Raw genomic sequence first — 15,226 nt, forward strand, 5'->3', positions numbered from 1 at the left:
GTGAAGTAAATTAATTTAGGTTAAACATTCTACTTAATGAATATGAAATTTTTTACTTGAAACATAGTGAGTTAATTTTATAAATGTATACTAGGTTTATATAGATAGTGACAACTTTGCAAGCATTGGGTTTAGAACTTTCTAATTTGGAAAAAGTTATAAAAATCCTATGTTGCCTGCCTATTACATATGATGCTAAAAATAATGCAATTACTGAATCCAAGAATTTGAGTGTCTATTCCATTGATAAAACTCTTGGGTCACTCATTACCTACGAGCAAGGAGTGAGTTAAAGGCAAAGTGATGCAAGTGAAAAAAAAAGGAGGAAACTGTGGCACTTAAAGCAAAAAAGTGAGCAACTTATAGCTCTATACATTAGGGAGAGGATGACATCACACTTATGACTTGATAATTTAAAAGCTTCACAAAGAGAAAATAAAGAAATCATCTGCTGCGGAATAAAGAAAAAATAAATAATATTTCTAAAATGTCATATGATGTTATTTATTTTGAATGCAGAAAGTTGGGACACTTGAGAATGGACAACCCTAACCTAAAAGCTCACCTGAACAAGGAGAAGAGTAAAAAAAAAATAAAGTTCAAGAGGGGCAAACAAAAGACATTGAAAGTTTTTTTGGCTGACTCCACCTTTGAATCTTTAAAATCAAAAGCAGAGGAAGGGGTAACAAACTTGTGTCTTATGGCTAATGATAATCTTGATCAATTTGATCAAAATAAGGTATGTTAGCTTTCCAATAATGAATTGTTTGTTATTTTGAAGAAAATGCATAATTCTTATAGAATGTTAAAAAATATGTATTCTAAATCTTTATATAGTACATTAAAAAAAAAAGAACATGTTAGTTTTTAAGGGAGCATTTTACTTTAAATAGCGATCATATAACTTTACTAAATGTATTTGATGAATTAAATAAGAAGCATATTAACCTATCTAATTCATATGACTTCTTGAAAATATCACATATTAAATTAGAGAATTCATAGAAAGATTTAAATGCATGTGTAAAAAGAATTAGATGGTAGGGAGCAAAATTTGAAAATAGAAATGTCCATTTTTCAAAGTGCGAATAAATTTTAGAAGCAAAACAAAATGCACAGGAGAATAACAAACCACCATCTACCTTAGCATATCTTCATAATCCATCACCATCGCATGCAACATTTAAACCAAGGAAAAGGAACCATAACCCACATAGACTAATGAATCCATTTTACTGTGTTAGGTGTTACTCTAGTGAAATGATAGTTAATATAACCCGTACTTGCAAAATCCACTATAAGACACATCTAGTGTGGAGGCCAAAATTTATTCATCATAGCAAAGAATGCATTCATCTCATTTATTCAAGCATAAGGTGGAACCCACACTCACTTGGTTTCCCAAATCTAAAGTTTAAATATAGTGGTGCTCTCATAAAAAGCATGGTGAGAGTGTGTGGTACTTGGATAGTGGATCGATAATGTTAGCAAAGTGATAAATACATGACTGGTGATAAGTAGTTCATCATACTAGAGGCCATGTCAGGAGGAAAGCTAACACCAGGAGACATCACCACTACGAAAGTGGTGGGATCATGTATAATCGATAATGCTAAATGCTTTATTATTGAGAATGTTCTATTAGTTGATGGTTTAAAGCATAACTTGTTGAGTAATAGTCAACTGTGCAATAAAGGTTTTTACATCATATTTCTTTCAAAAAAATACATAATTAGTTTAAATAAAAAACTTGTGTTGGAAGGAAAATAAATAATTAATGTTTGCATGCTAGACTTAAATTGCATTGAATATTCTAACTCTTTGTGTTTGAAAATAACAATTGATGAATCTTGGATATGGCATAAGCGATTATGTCATACAAGCATGAAGACTCTTTGGAATATTACCCAAAAAGACCAAGTTAGAGGCATACCTAAGTTATACTTCACTAAGGACCTCCTATGTGATGCATTCCAATTAGGAATAGTAGTTAAAACTTTATATCATTCAATCGAATACATTAAGTCCTCTACCCACTGAAATCTTTCAAATGGACCTATTTGGACTAGTTTGTATAGACAACCTAAGAGGGAGGACTATGGATTATAATAGAAGATGACTTCTCTATCTTTATATGGTTTAGATTTGTAGCACAAAAGAGTGAGTTATTTGAAGAATTTTAAACTTTCTCCACCTAGATTCAAAGAAAATTAGGATGTGAAATTTCAACCATTCATATTGATCATGCTGGAGAATTGAAAAGGATAAGTTTTAATCTTTTTATCAACATATAGGTATAAAACATAACTTTTTTGCATCTAGAACCCCTCAACATAATGGAATAGCTGAAAGGAAAAAATAAAACCTTGCTTAATAAGCTGTTCAGGCCATGCTAGCAGAATATACACTCCCTAGATATTTTTGGGCATAAGCAAGAAATACTACTTATTTTATTTTAAATAGGGTGAATGTTATATCCAAACTAAATAAGACACAATATGAACTCCTTAAGGGTATGACACTCAACATTTCTCACATACAAGTTTTTGGGAATAAATGCTTCATCCTGATAAATGGAAAATCATCCTTAGGAAAATTTGATCCAAAATCTGATAAAGGAGACTTCTTAGGTTATTCATTTATAGGGAAAGCCTATAAAATCTTTAATAAGAGGACCATGGTAGTAGTAAAGTCTACCAATATGGTATTTGATGAATTAGATAGGACATATAAATCTAAACCTAAAGAAGAAGAAGTTGAGGTAATTCAAAGGGTAGAAAATAGTGTTATAGGAAATGGAGTAGAACCTCAAGAAACATTACCTTGAGAATAGAGATATTTTTCTAGTAATCCTAAAGAATTGATCTTAGGAGACCCATTTGAAGGTGTTAGAACTAGGCATGGAATTAGGAACAAAGTTAATCATTCTACTTTTATCTCTATGATAGAACCAAAGAACATAGATCAAACCCTGGATAATGAATTCTAGATCCTAGCAATGCAAAAGAGCTAAATCACTTTCCTTGAAATTATGTATGGGAACTAGTCAAAAGCGTAATGGACTAAAGTGCGATTGGAACAAAGTGTGTGTTTAAAAATAAAATGAACAACTCTGGAATAGTGATTAGAAATAAGGTCAAATTAGTAGATAACATGTACATTCAGATTAATGCAAACAATTTTGTTAAAACCTTTACCCTTATAGCTAGATTAGAAGCCATTAGGGTGCTACTAGCATTTTTTTATTTTAAGGGATTTAAATTGTATAAAATGGATATTAAGAGTGTCTTCCTTAATGAATTGATTAAAGAAGATGTTTATGTTAACCAACTACTAGTCTTTGAAAATTCACAATTTCTAAATCATGTGTTGACGTTGAAGAAGGAATTATATAGACTAAAACAGGAACCTAGAGCATAGAATGATAGGATAAGCATATCCCTACTAGATAAAGCTTTTGCTAAGGGTAGCATATACACCACCGTATTTTTCAAAAAGTTATGAGAAGAATTACTCATTGTCCAAATTTATGTTGATGATATCATATTTGGATCCTTAGATAAAATCCTATGTGATAAATTTTTAAAAATAATGAGTAGATAGTTTGATATGAGTATGATGGGGAATATTAATTATTTTCTTGGATTTAGTATAAGGAAGTTGGATGATAGAACCTTTCTTAGCCAATCTAAATACATCAAGTTCATCCTTAAAAAAATATGAAATTGATAATGCTAAGGTTATAAACACTCCCATGAGCTCTACTATTAAGCTAGATAAGGACCTAAATGGAAATTTAGTGGATGAAAAAAAAAAGAATAAATGGATAATGAGAAAACTTCTTTATTTGAATACTAGTATACTAGATATAATGTTTAGTGTTTGACTTTGTGCTATATTTTAGGCTAATCCAAAAGAATCTCACTTGACTGCTATATATAAAATCCTTAGATACTTATTAGGTATACAAAACCTAGGTATCTAGTACCCTATATATAGTTCACCTTTGAAAGCATAGGATATTCTGATTTTGATTTTGTAGGATGTAGGGTAAATAGGAAGAGTACATTTAGAACCTATCAGTTTATTGGCCAATCATTAGTTTCTTGGTCTAGTATAAAGCATAACTTTATAGCCCTTTCCACCACTGAGGCAAAATACATTATTGTAGGAAGCTGTGTTGCTCAAATTTTAGGCTAAAGAAAAAATCATAAATTTTGGACTACCTATAAGTATAATTCCTTTCATGTGTTACAACACTAGTGCCATTTGCATATCAAAAAATCAAAATCAACACTCCTGTATAAATCTTATAGATATTAGGCATCACATCGTAAGAGATCATGTAGCGAAGCGATATAAGAGTTACATCATAGTGGTACTAGAGACCAATATTTTTTAGAAGTATCCTAGTTTATATTATATAACTTTAAGTGGTTTTCATATATCTCTCTTATGCTTTACTGATGATTTTATCATTTCTAAGAATGCTTTGATGAATAGGATTAATAGACATTTGAGGTTTTTTCACCAATTTGAAATAGTTTGTGGTCTTGCTTTGAATAAACATAAGTGTTGCTTTATTTATACTAAGAAAGTCCCTAATGATCGTATTGTGGCTATTAAGAATTTAATTGATTTTAGTCATGGCATTTTTCCTTTGAAGCATCTTGGGAATCCTCTTTTTAAGGGTAAAAAGAAAATTTTTCTTTTTGATGACTTAATTATGGCTTTGCAGAAGATACTTTTGTCTTGTGATTCTAATTTTCTAAGTTTTGGAGGTCGTTTTATTCTTATCAAAAGTGTTCTTTTTTATTTACCTATTTATATTTTTTAAACTTTGCTTCCTACTAAGGCTGTTTGTAATAGAATTGATAAGATTTTCAATAAGTTTTTTTGGAAAGGGGCTAGTAGCAATTCTAAAATTCATTGTACCTCTTGGGAAAAATGTTGTGGTGCTATGGATGAAGGGGCTTTGGGGTGTAAGTCAATGAATGATTTGGCCTATGCTTTTTCTTTTAAGTTAGTGTACAAATTTTGTGCTAATTTAATCCTTGGGCTAATTTTATGGTTGCCAAATATTGTGGGGAGAAGCATCCCACCACGTGCGCTTTTAACAAAGGTAACTCTAAAGTTTGGTAGCATCTTTGCAATGTTAAATGGGTTGTTGAGCCTTTCATTTTTTGGGGCCTTGGTGATGGTAATACCTTCTTTTGGCAGGATCATTGGTTGGGGGGGCAATCAATTGACTTTATTACAAATACTTCCTCTAATGTGATTGTGAAGGTGAATTATTTTTTTACTAATAATTATTGGGATATTGAGAAACTCTCTAGTTTTCTTCCTCAGAGTATTATTCAACTAATTTTGGAGCTCCCTCTGAATATTAACTCTAATGATGTGCAGTTATGTTCTTTGACTAAATTTGGTAGCTTTAGATTAAAGGATGCTTAACATTCCTTTAGACCTAAGCATGAGGTTTCCACAATTTTTTATATGATTTGGCATAATAGTATTCCACCATGGTTTTTATTTTTATTTGGAGAATTTTAGACAAGCTTATTTCTACGAATGATAATTTGATTAAAAGTGGCTTTATCCTTCCGTCTAAGTGCCAATGTTGTTATCATATGGATAATATGCATCATGTTTTTTTATCTGGACCTTTAGCTATCAAAACTTGGACTTTCTTTGATGACATTTTTCATTTAAATTGTTTTAATGTAAAGCATCAATTAAAGATTTGCTTAAATGTTGGTTTATTAAGTCCAAAGTTTAAATTAGAAATGTCACTCCTTCCCTTATCCTTTGGTATTTATGGTTGGATAGGAATAATTCTCATTTCAATGGTGTGCTTATGGACCACCATAGAATTATCCAAAATGTTAAAGTTTAGGTTGTGGCTCTTTATTTTGCTAAGTTACTTTCTATCAAGAACTTTAAAAATTATTTCTCTACTGTGGCTGATTTAGGTATTAATTTGGAGGTGGATAAACTTCCTAAAGATCCTAGGTTTATTTATTTGATTAATCCCCCTCTCAACCCTTATAAGCCAAATGTTGATGGTGTTAGCATAAATTCTAATGTGGGCTATTGTGGTGTCATCAGAGATTCTTATGGTAATTATATTTTGGGTTTAATTAGTCCTTTACTTAATTGTGATGTCAGCCTTGCAATTACGTCTGCGATTTTCTATGGCCTAAGTTTTTGTTTCTCTCACCATCATACTAATATTGTTATTAAGGATGGTTGTAATTACTATTTTAAGTCTTTTAACATTGTGGATGATACAGTTTGCTCCTCAGCCTTACTTTATATGAGGAGGAACATTAAGAACTTAGTGAGACTTTTGAATTGTTCTTTTTTTGTTGTACTTAAGGAAGGTAATACTTGTGCTTATCAATTGGCCAGGTGGTGGTGTGGCTTGGACTCTATTGCTGAATTCTTATTTTCTATCATTCCTCTTCCTTTAAAAGGCCTTTTAAGATTGGCTAAGATTGGTTTAACTTATGTTAATTTTTAATGGTGCTATAGGTGTTGGTTTATTGATGGTATTTTGCTTATGATATTGCTAGCTTATCTATTTTTGCTGCCTACTATTTCTCGGGTGGCTAGGCCTACTACTTGGTTTTTGGGTTCATTTTGCTATTTCCTTATCATGGCAAGAGTTTTTGAGTTTGTTTGTGGTAATTTTGAGTTTGTCATCTTCTGTTTTATTTTGGGAGTTTGTTTTAAAAATTTAGATGGTTGTGGGGTATCCTTTTCCTAGACCAAGGGGTTGCCTAATAAGGGGTGAAAGTTTATTAGGGATCTTAAGCCCTTATGAAATAGCCCAAAGCTAACCAAAAGAGTGGGGGTGGTGAATTTGTACTTTAAAAATTTCTCAATAAAAAACACAATCTTAAACCCAACCAAAATTCACCACAAGAAAATCAAAGTGCGGAACTTTAATGCGGAAAAATAGTAAGATGGTACACATAGAGATTTATAGTAGTTCAATCAACTTGACCTACGTCCACTCCTCAGAGCCTCTACTATGGGTATTGCACTAAGCTCATTGACTCTCCCTTTACCCCGACAGCAAGGTGGATAAACCTATACAAACCTCCTTTCCTCCGAAAATGGTGAGGCAGAGAACCCAACTCTTTTTGCTTCCTCATCAAGCAGGAAGAGAACCCAACTCCTTTTACTTCCTCCTAAAGTAGGTAGAGAACCTCGATCAATTATTGAAGTAGACCTCTCTCAAACCACCAAGGAATAAGGGACGACGATTGGATAAGATGACTCAAATCATTGCTTGGAGGAACTTTTGTGAAACCCTTCATAAACTCCCCCTCAAAAGATCCTCTCTCTCTCTCTCTCTTATTCTCCCTCTTCTCTTGGATCTCTCAGGTCAAGAAAGTAGCAATAGATACAATCTTAGGTAAATAAGAGTTCTTATATAGAAGATCCCCAAATTTGTAATTAATTGCATCAAACTGATATTATCGTCTAGGATGATCAACGAATTGTCCTGTATGATTATTTCAAATTGTTGAGTATAATCCAAAACATTGCCCTGAATACATGTCTGGATATTGGAAAAGAAAACTAATTATCCAGGATAATTTTATGAATGTCATTGATAATTAGTTTAAAACATCAAGTATCTTCCAGAACATCACCCTGATTGCATGTATGGATGATAGAAAAGTAACTGATCATCCAGGATGATTTTTGGATCAGCCCAGCCAATTAGTTCAAAATAATACACAACATCCACAACATCATTTTGGTTATCCATGAAGAAACTAAGGTTTGTTTAACTGATCTTCCAGGACAATATGATCAAGCAATCAAATCATAATTACTTTCCTTAATTACCAAACTAATATAGGCATAATTGCACTACATCTTCCAAGATGATGTCCTGGATGATATCCAAAAATAAAACATGCCCAAATAGATCTGGCAGTTAATTCTCTTTTATTTGAGCCTATCGTCTACGACAATGATAAGACCATCAAGGACAATTTGCTTAATTGTGGTTGTCTTAACCAAAATGCCCTAATTAGGGTTTCTCTTTCTAACTGATAGTCCAGGACGATTTTGGATCATCCCATATGAGGTCATCTAAAACAAAAAACTTAAAAAATAGACATAATATTTTCCTAAGTGTGTGCATGCAAGATTGCTTAGCATTAGGACCCACAATATTTCAATTGACTTAAAGAAAGGTAAAGAATACTTAACGATGGTTTACAGACTGACTCAATCCTAATTTACCTAATATTGATCTGGCTTGATTTGCAATTCACCTTGTGAACCTAAAACGTTAGTAGGCAAGGTAGTTGTAGAAAAATAGAAGTATCAGAAATATTTGCTATCATTAAAATAATAATTTTTGAATCCAGATTCATAACAATCTCCCTTTTTTATGATGGAAAACAAAAACATTTTAAGCTGTTTAACAATGAAACAACATAAGACACTACCACTAAACACTACTCCCCCTCTTGAAATCACAAAAAGGAGGAGAGAACAATAAAAAAATAACATAATCGACCAAAAAGAAACAACTACAACACAAAAGGAAACAACAGTAAAAGATGATAATAATGAAAACAAAGTTTTTTTTTTATCATCGCATGAAAATGATAATTTTTCCATATGATTGTATTAAAAAAGTTATAAGAATCAATCAGTTAATATCATCAAAAATCCATAAAAGAATGAACTACCGATCCTGTTTGTCCTAGCTCGAACTTCTCACATGGCTAACCATCTTTTGAAAACAAATATTTAACTCAAAAAAATCAATTGAATAAGAAAAAGATATTTGTTCAAAACTTGATTCAAGAAAAATATCATATAGAATAATATATCAAAGTAATTAATCACAATCATGAATTTTGAGCACAAGCCCTTGAAAAAATCAAGCGGCATACGAATTCTTCAAAGATTTAAAGGTTTGAAAGAGATGGAAGCTTATTTTTTTATGGGCTCATTTTATGTCTTATCAATTGATTTGCGTGCTTTGCGCATCTTTTAATTTTTGATATACTTTGTGTATCTTTCATTTTTTTTTGCGTTCATTCGTGTCTTTTTAGGTTTTCTTCTTTTTGGGCTCATTTTATGCCCTTGTTATTCCTTTTCCCTTTTTTTGCAAGCTAGATCCCTTTCAAATTCATGTGATAAATGAAACAACAAGATTACGAAAGTTTAAAAGTTATTTAATGACTTTAAACATTATTAATATAAGATAGATTACTATATCAAGATAAAAAAGATCTCAATCGCAAAGTCTAATTATTAATTTGAGGTAGACTTCTGTTTAGAAAGAAAATTTTACCGCTAAAGGAAGTTAGAGGAAGGTAAACAATCAATGGTGTTTCTCCATTTAACTTATTTAGGGATGCCATTCATTGATACAAATTTCAAAAAAATGAAAATAAGGTACAAAATACCATTTAAACAGTGATCAAAAAGAAAAAAAAGAAAAAAAAAAGAAAAAATAGGAGAAAACAACAAAAAGGAAAAAAAGAAAAAAATAACAAAAAAATAACTAAAACTAAAGTCAACAAAAATAAAACAAATAAATAATAGCTCTAAAAATAAAATTCATAAATCTAAAAGAATCAAGTTCATATATTTATGTCAATCACACCCAATCTGGTCCTTAAGATACTAAATGTTTCAAAGGCTAGTGGTTTTAGTAAAGATATCATCTAGTTGATTCTCAGTTACCACATGGTGTAACTCAATGTCTCCTTTAGTCACATAGTCTCTAATGAAGTGATGTCTTATGTCAATGTGTTTGATTCCTGAATATTGGATAGGATCTTAAAGATGCAGATGGCAGTTGTGTTTTCACAAAGGATTGAAATTGTGCCTACAAGTAGTCCTAAATACAAAATTTATTACTTTAACCAAACAAATTGGTCCATACAACTCCCTAAGGCAATTTACTTAGCTTTAGTAATGGAAACTGCAATAGAGTTTTGTTTTCTACTGGACTAAGAGACTAAAGACTATCCTACGAATTGAGATATCCCAGAAGTGCTCTTTCTATCCACCTTCCATCCTGTAAAATCAGAATCAGAATATCTAATAATCTCCAAAGAAGTGTTATGTTTCATATAACAGATTCTTAAGTTTTGTGTCCCTAAGTTTTGCGTCCCTAAGAGATATCTAAGGATTCTCGTGGGATTCTTTAGGATCAGCTTGAAATCTAGCATAGTGATAAACACAAAACACTATATCAAGTCAGTTGCAATTAGTTAAAGTAAAGATCTAATATTCCTCTGTACTTCTTTTGATCTTTAGATTTTCCATTTGGGTCCTTATCAAACTGAACACTAGAGGTCATGGGAGTATTTATTAGCTTGGCTTTATCAATTTCATATTTTTTTAAGATGTCCTTTATATATTTTGATTAATTTAGAAAGGTTCCATCAACTAATTGTCTTTTTCTAAACCCCAAAAAGTAAGACAACTCTCCCATTATACTAATCTCAAACTCCTTACTCTTTATTTTAAAAAAGTCATCTCAAAGCTTTTTATCAGAAGATCCAAAAAGTATATCATCAATATAATGAGTACTAATCTCAAATTTTTTATTTTTCAAAATGCACGTGAGTACTAAATAATGAGAGAAATTTTCTAGTGAGAGAAGCTGTGACATTTTATAGTGAGAGAAATTTCTAGTTTTTCAAATTTTTCTATCCCGCATTTTGGTGTGGCCATCCCGTTCATGGCGGTGACTTCATCAGCGGCCACTTCTGACTACTAGAAGTCATTCACATCGATTCCACCTGATAATCACAATGATCATTTGGGACCTTCTTCTCAATTTCAACCCCTAAATACTAGGTTGCTTGGTCCATTAGTGATTAGTGAGCCTGTTGATAATTTTATTAAGAAAGTTACTTAGGTTGCTGGTAAAGGGAAAGAAATTTATGAAGATGACCAGTTCAAGACTCCAAAGTAGATTGAAAAGGATATTGTGATAAATAATTCTAATGATTTTGAAGCTTCTTCATCATCAAAAATGAATCTATTCATTAAAGGATTCAGAAATGGCATTAATAAAGAAGGCTCTGTCTTTGAAAATGTTTGTAATGATAGTCATACTGAATCTGGTAATGCTCAAGAAGAGGTGATGAATGTATTTAAAGAGAAAAGTGCAAATCCATAGGTGAAAAGTCCTAATGTCAAGATAAATTTTGTTAGAGATGAATCCATCTTATTTGCAGATGGTCTGGCTGTTAGGTTGTTTGAGCCATTCATTAAATCCAATTCAAATAAACTTCATAACTCTATTGTGGTTAAGGTATTTCGAAGCAACATTCTGACTTAAGTAATTATTGATGAAAGTTCGTTAGGGATGTTAAAGCCTTACGAACTACTCCCAAGGCTAACCAAGAGGGGGGTGAATTGGTATCTTAAAAAATCTTTCAATCAAAATAAAATCTTAAAATAAAAACTATGATTCACCATAGAAATCAAAGTGCAAAAAATAAATGTGGAAGCAGTAATAAAGAACATAAAAATTTACAGTGATTCGGTCAACACGACCTACGTCCACTCCCTGCAGGCACCCTCCGAGTATTGCACTAAACTCCTTATCTCTCCTTTTTCCCCAGCAAGAAAGGCGGAGAAGTCTTTACAAACCTCCTTTCCACCAACCTAGGCGAGGTAGAGAACACAACTCCTTTTGCTTCCTCCAGAAGCAAGCAGAGAACCCAACTCTTTTTGCTTCCTCCAAAAGTAGGCAGAGAACCCAACTCCTTTTGCTTCCTCCTAAAGCAGGCAGAGAACCTTGATTAGATGCTAAAGTTTACCTTTTTAGAACCCCCAAGGAACTAAGGACAAATACTGGAGAAGATGATGATGGATCCTTGCTTGAAGCAACCTTTGTGAACTCCCTTACAAACTCCCCCTCACAAGATCCTCTCTCTCTCCCTTGCTCTCCCTCTCCTCTTAGCTCTCTCAGGTTAGAACAACAGCAAAAGATGAGCTCTTGGGTAGAAAAAGAGCTCTTAAATAGAAGTGTTTTGAAATAGCTTTTATTTTATACAAATTGACTTTATCATCCAGGATGATATGGATATCGTACTAGTCGATCAGCATAAATTTCACTTAATCAGCCCGAACGGTTTGAGACGATCAGAAGATTTTTGGTCATATCATCCATGTCGATATAATATCATCCAATATGATTAGTATAATCCTTGAATATCGTCCAGACAATTGCTCTAAAAAAATGTCTGGATGATGAAAAAATAGCTTGATCATCAAGGTCTATATCACGATCATCTAGGATGAATAATTCAAATTTATGAAACTCATCCTAAGCATCACCCTGAATAGAAGCTGATTGATGGACCTAATCTATCCAATCTTGAGCTGTCTTAAGTTGCATTCAATCTTATGGAACTGAAATATTAGTTGGCAAGGCAGTTATAGAAAAATACGAATATTTGCTATCATCAAAATTCTAATCCATAAAATTAGATTTGCAACAATCTTCCCCTTTTTGATGATGGCAAACCAAAAAATAATCAAAGTAGTTCAAGGTAGTTTAATGGAAATAGATTAACTATCCAATAATATAATCAAACTACAGAATAAACAGTACAACATACTACTCTCCCTTTTGACATCACAAAAATGAGAAGGAAAGTAAAAATAGAAATAAGTTGAGACTAAAAACATAAACAAACTACAATTAAAAACAACATTAAAAAAACTGAAAGAATGATGGCCCGTAATCTTCTGAAGGAGGTTGTGCTGGAGGTGGATGTGGCTGAAAGTAACTCGAAACAGTGGCAAACTGCACTCCAAACCAGGCCATATCCTAGTCGTGCTGATGCTACAGGCAAATATTATTCTCAATATGTTCCTGCTCCTATGCAATAATGTATCCATCGAAGCGAAGCTTCCACTGGTCGAATCGATCCACTAGCTGATCCAGTTGAGAGTGCTAGTGAAGCGGAGTAGGTGCTGGAATAGGAGCAAGAGCAGGTGCAGGAGCTTGCTCCTCCATAGCTCCCTCGGCTTCCTCATTCTCTAGGTGGAGATGAGTAATGTGAAGAGAGTGGAAGGAATTTTTTGAGTAGAAAGTAGGCTAAAAGTTAGGTGGTGCAGGATATTGGAGGTTGTATTTTGATTCTAGAACATATGCAATGATATGTCCTAATGAAAGGTTGGTCTTCCTTCTATGTCCTGGATCTCGAATAGTAGTTAGCTGCTCAATGTGAAGAAAGATCAGGTTAGTGGCATTGAATTCATGATGGGCCAAAATATAGAAAGCGGTGATTGAGAGAAGTGGAGTAATGTGAATGCGATCACCAGCTTTTGGGAGGATAGAGGTGCGAAGGATATGTTGAATTGTCCTAGCATCTTTGAGTAAGGTGCTAGTCTCTCCAACATGAAAGTTAGTGTTAGTGTTTCTTAAGAAGTGGTTGGCCAGAGCCCATTCATAATCAGGATCAGAATAAAGGATATATAGTTTGTCCCTTATGGTGGAAAGGTGTAAAAGTTTTGCACAGTCATGATATATGATCTCGACGGGATGTCGATTCACATAGGATTAGAGAGAGTAAAACAAGAATTTATGCAGAGACTTGCGAAGAATTTAAAGAGTAATTCAGAGTTAAAAGGAACAGTAAGAGTAAGGAGAAAACACAAGGAGGTTTGAGCAGATAGATCAAGTACCAAATATGAGAGAATGTTCAAGTTGATAGACTGCGAGACAGTGATTCCGGCCGTCTTGTATCTTTGGTAGGTAGCTTGATCGTTCACCTCAGTGAATCGAGGGTCCAGAGTCACCCTCGAGGAACTCCTAGAAGGATCATGAGATCACTTTTTGCCAGCCACTAACATAAGACATAGCACAAGATTAATAGCACAAGGGCATTTGAGAAGGTTTGAGTAAGAAAAAATGGATAAAAAACTCAGTTTATAAAGAATCAGCCTAATTGTCTAGGACGATCACAAAATCATCCAGGCTGATCGGGTAAAATAATTACATCCAGGCTGATTGGTCAAAAAGGCAATCCTATCATCCAAGATGATCAGATAATGTCCAGGATGATAAGACACAAGTGATCGTCCCGATGAGTCAAACTGGACGACCATTAAAAAAGAATATCATCCTGGCCGATTAGGTGGATTGTCTAGGATGATGCATAACAATGGATTGTACCGACCAAATTTAAAAACATTTAAAACATTTCCACATGTATCATCCAGGACGAACAAGTGGATCGTCCGGGCCGATCACCAATAATTGATCGTACCGGCAAAATTTAAAGTGTTAAAATGTATTGCCACGTGTATCATCCAGGATGAACAGGTGGAACGTCCAGGGTGATCACCAATAATTTATTATACCGGCCAAATTTAAAGTGTTAAAATATATTGCCATGTGTATCGTCTAAAACGAACATGTGGATCGTACGGGCCAATTTTTCATAAACTGAGTAAAGAGTGAATAACATCGTCCAGCATGAAAGAGAATTGTTCAAGATGATCATAAATGATTGAAGGAGAGGATGATCAGATCATCCATGCTGATAAAGTATTGTCTAGGATGATCAGAAGCAGAAAACGTTATATCAGATGTTTAGACGGGAATTCAAATTGAGTTGAGCTGATTGTTTAGGATGATATAAATATCATTACGGATGATGAGACAAAAAGGTTTAAATTTAGATGATGGATGGAGATGATCAGAGAATGCCTAAAAACTTAACAACATAGAAAGTAAGACAAAAAGACAGAAAAATAAATAAACAAAACAAAAAAATAATTTTATTATTTTTTAATTTTTAAATTTTTTTATTGTTTAAAAATATTGTATGAATATAATAAATTATCCAAGTAATTGAATTTAAGAACTTGTAAGACCAATGAGTTAACATCGATGAAATAGAAAAAGGTAGAATATCTGATCCTACAAACCCTAGCTTGGACTTCTCTTAGGGCAAAATTTTCATTTAAAAATAAGAGACCTAACTCAGAACTAACTATTTGGATAAGAAAAAAAGATCCAATCAAAATTTGGTTCTGGAAAAAATATCTTATAAAATAATATACCAAAGTGATTTATCACAATCATGAAATTTGAAATCAAGACATTAAAAATATCAAGTGACACATGAATTCTTCTAAGATTAAAAGGTTTTGAAAGAGAGGGAAGGTTTTCTTTTTGTGAGCTCATTTTATGCCTCTTGTCAATTTG

The sequence above is a fragment of the Dendrobium catenatum genome, unplaced genomic scaffold (genome assembly GCF_001605985.2).
Source record: "Dendrobium catenatum unplaced genomic scaffold, ASM160598v2 fragScaff_scaffold_610, whole genome shotgun sequence".
In the NCBI taxonomy this organism is placed as follows: Eukaryota; Viridiplantae; Streptophyta; class Magnoliopsida; order Asparagales; family Orchidaceae; genus Dendrobium; species Dendrobium catenatum.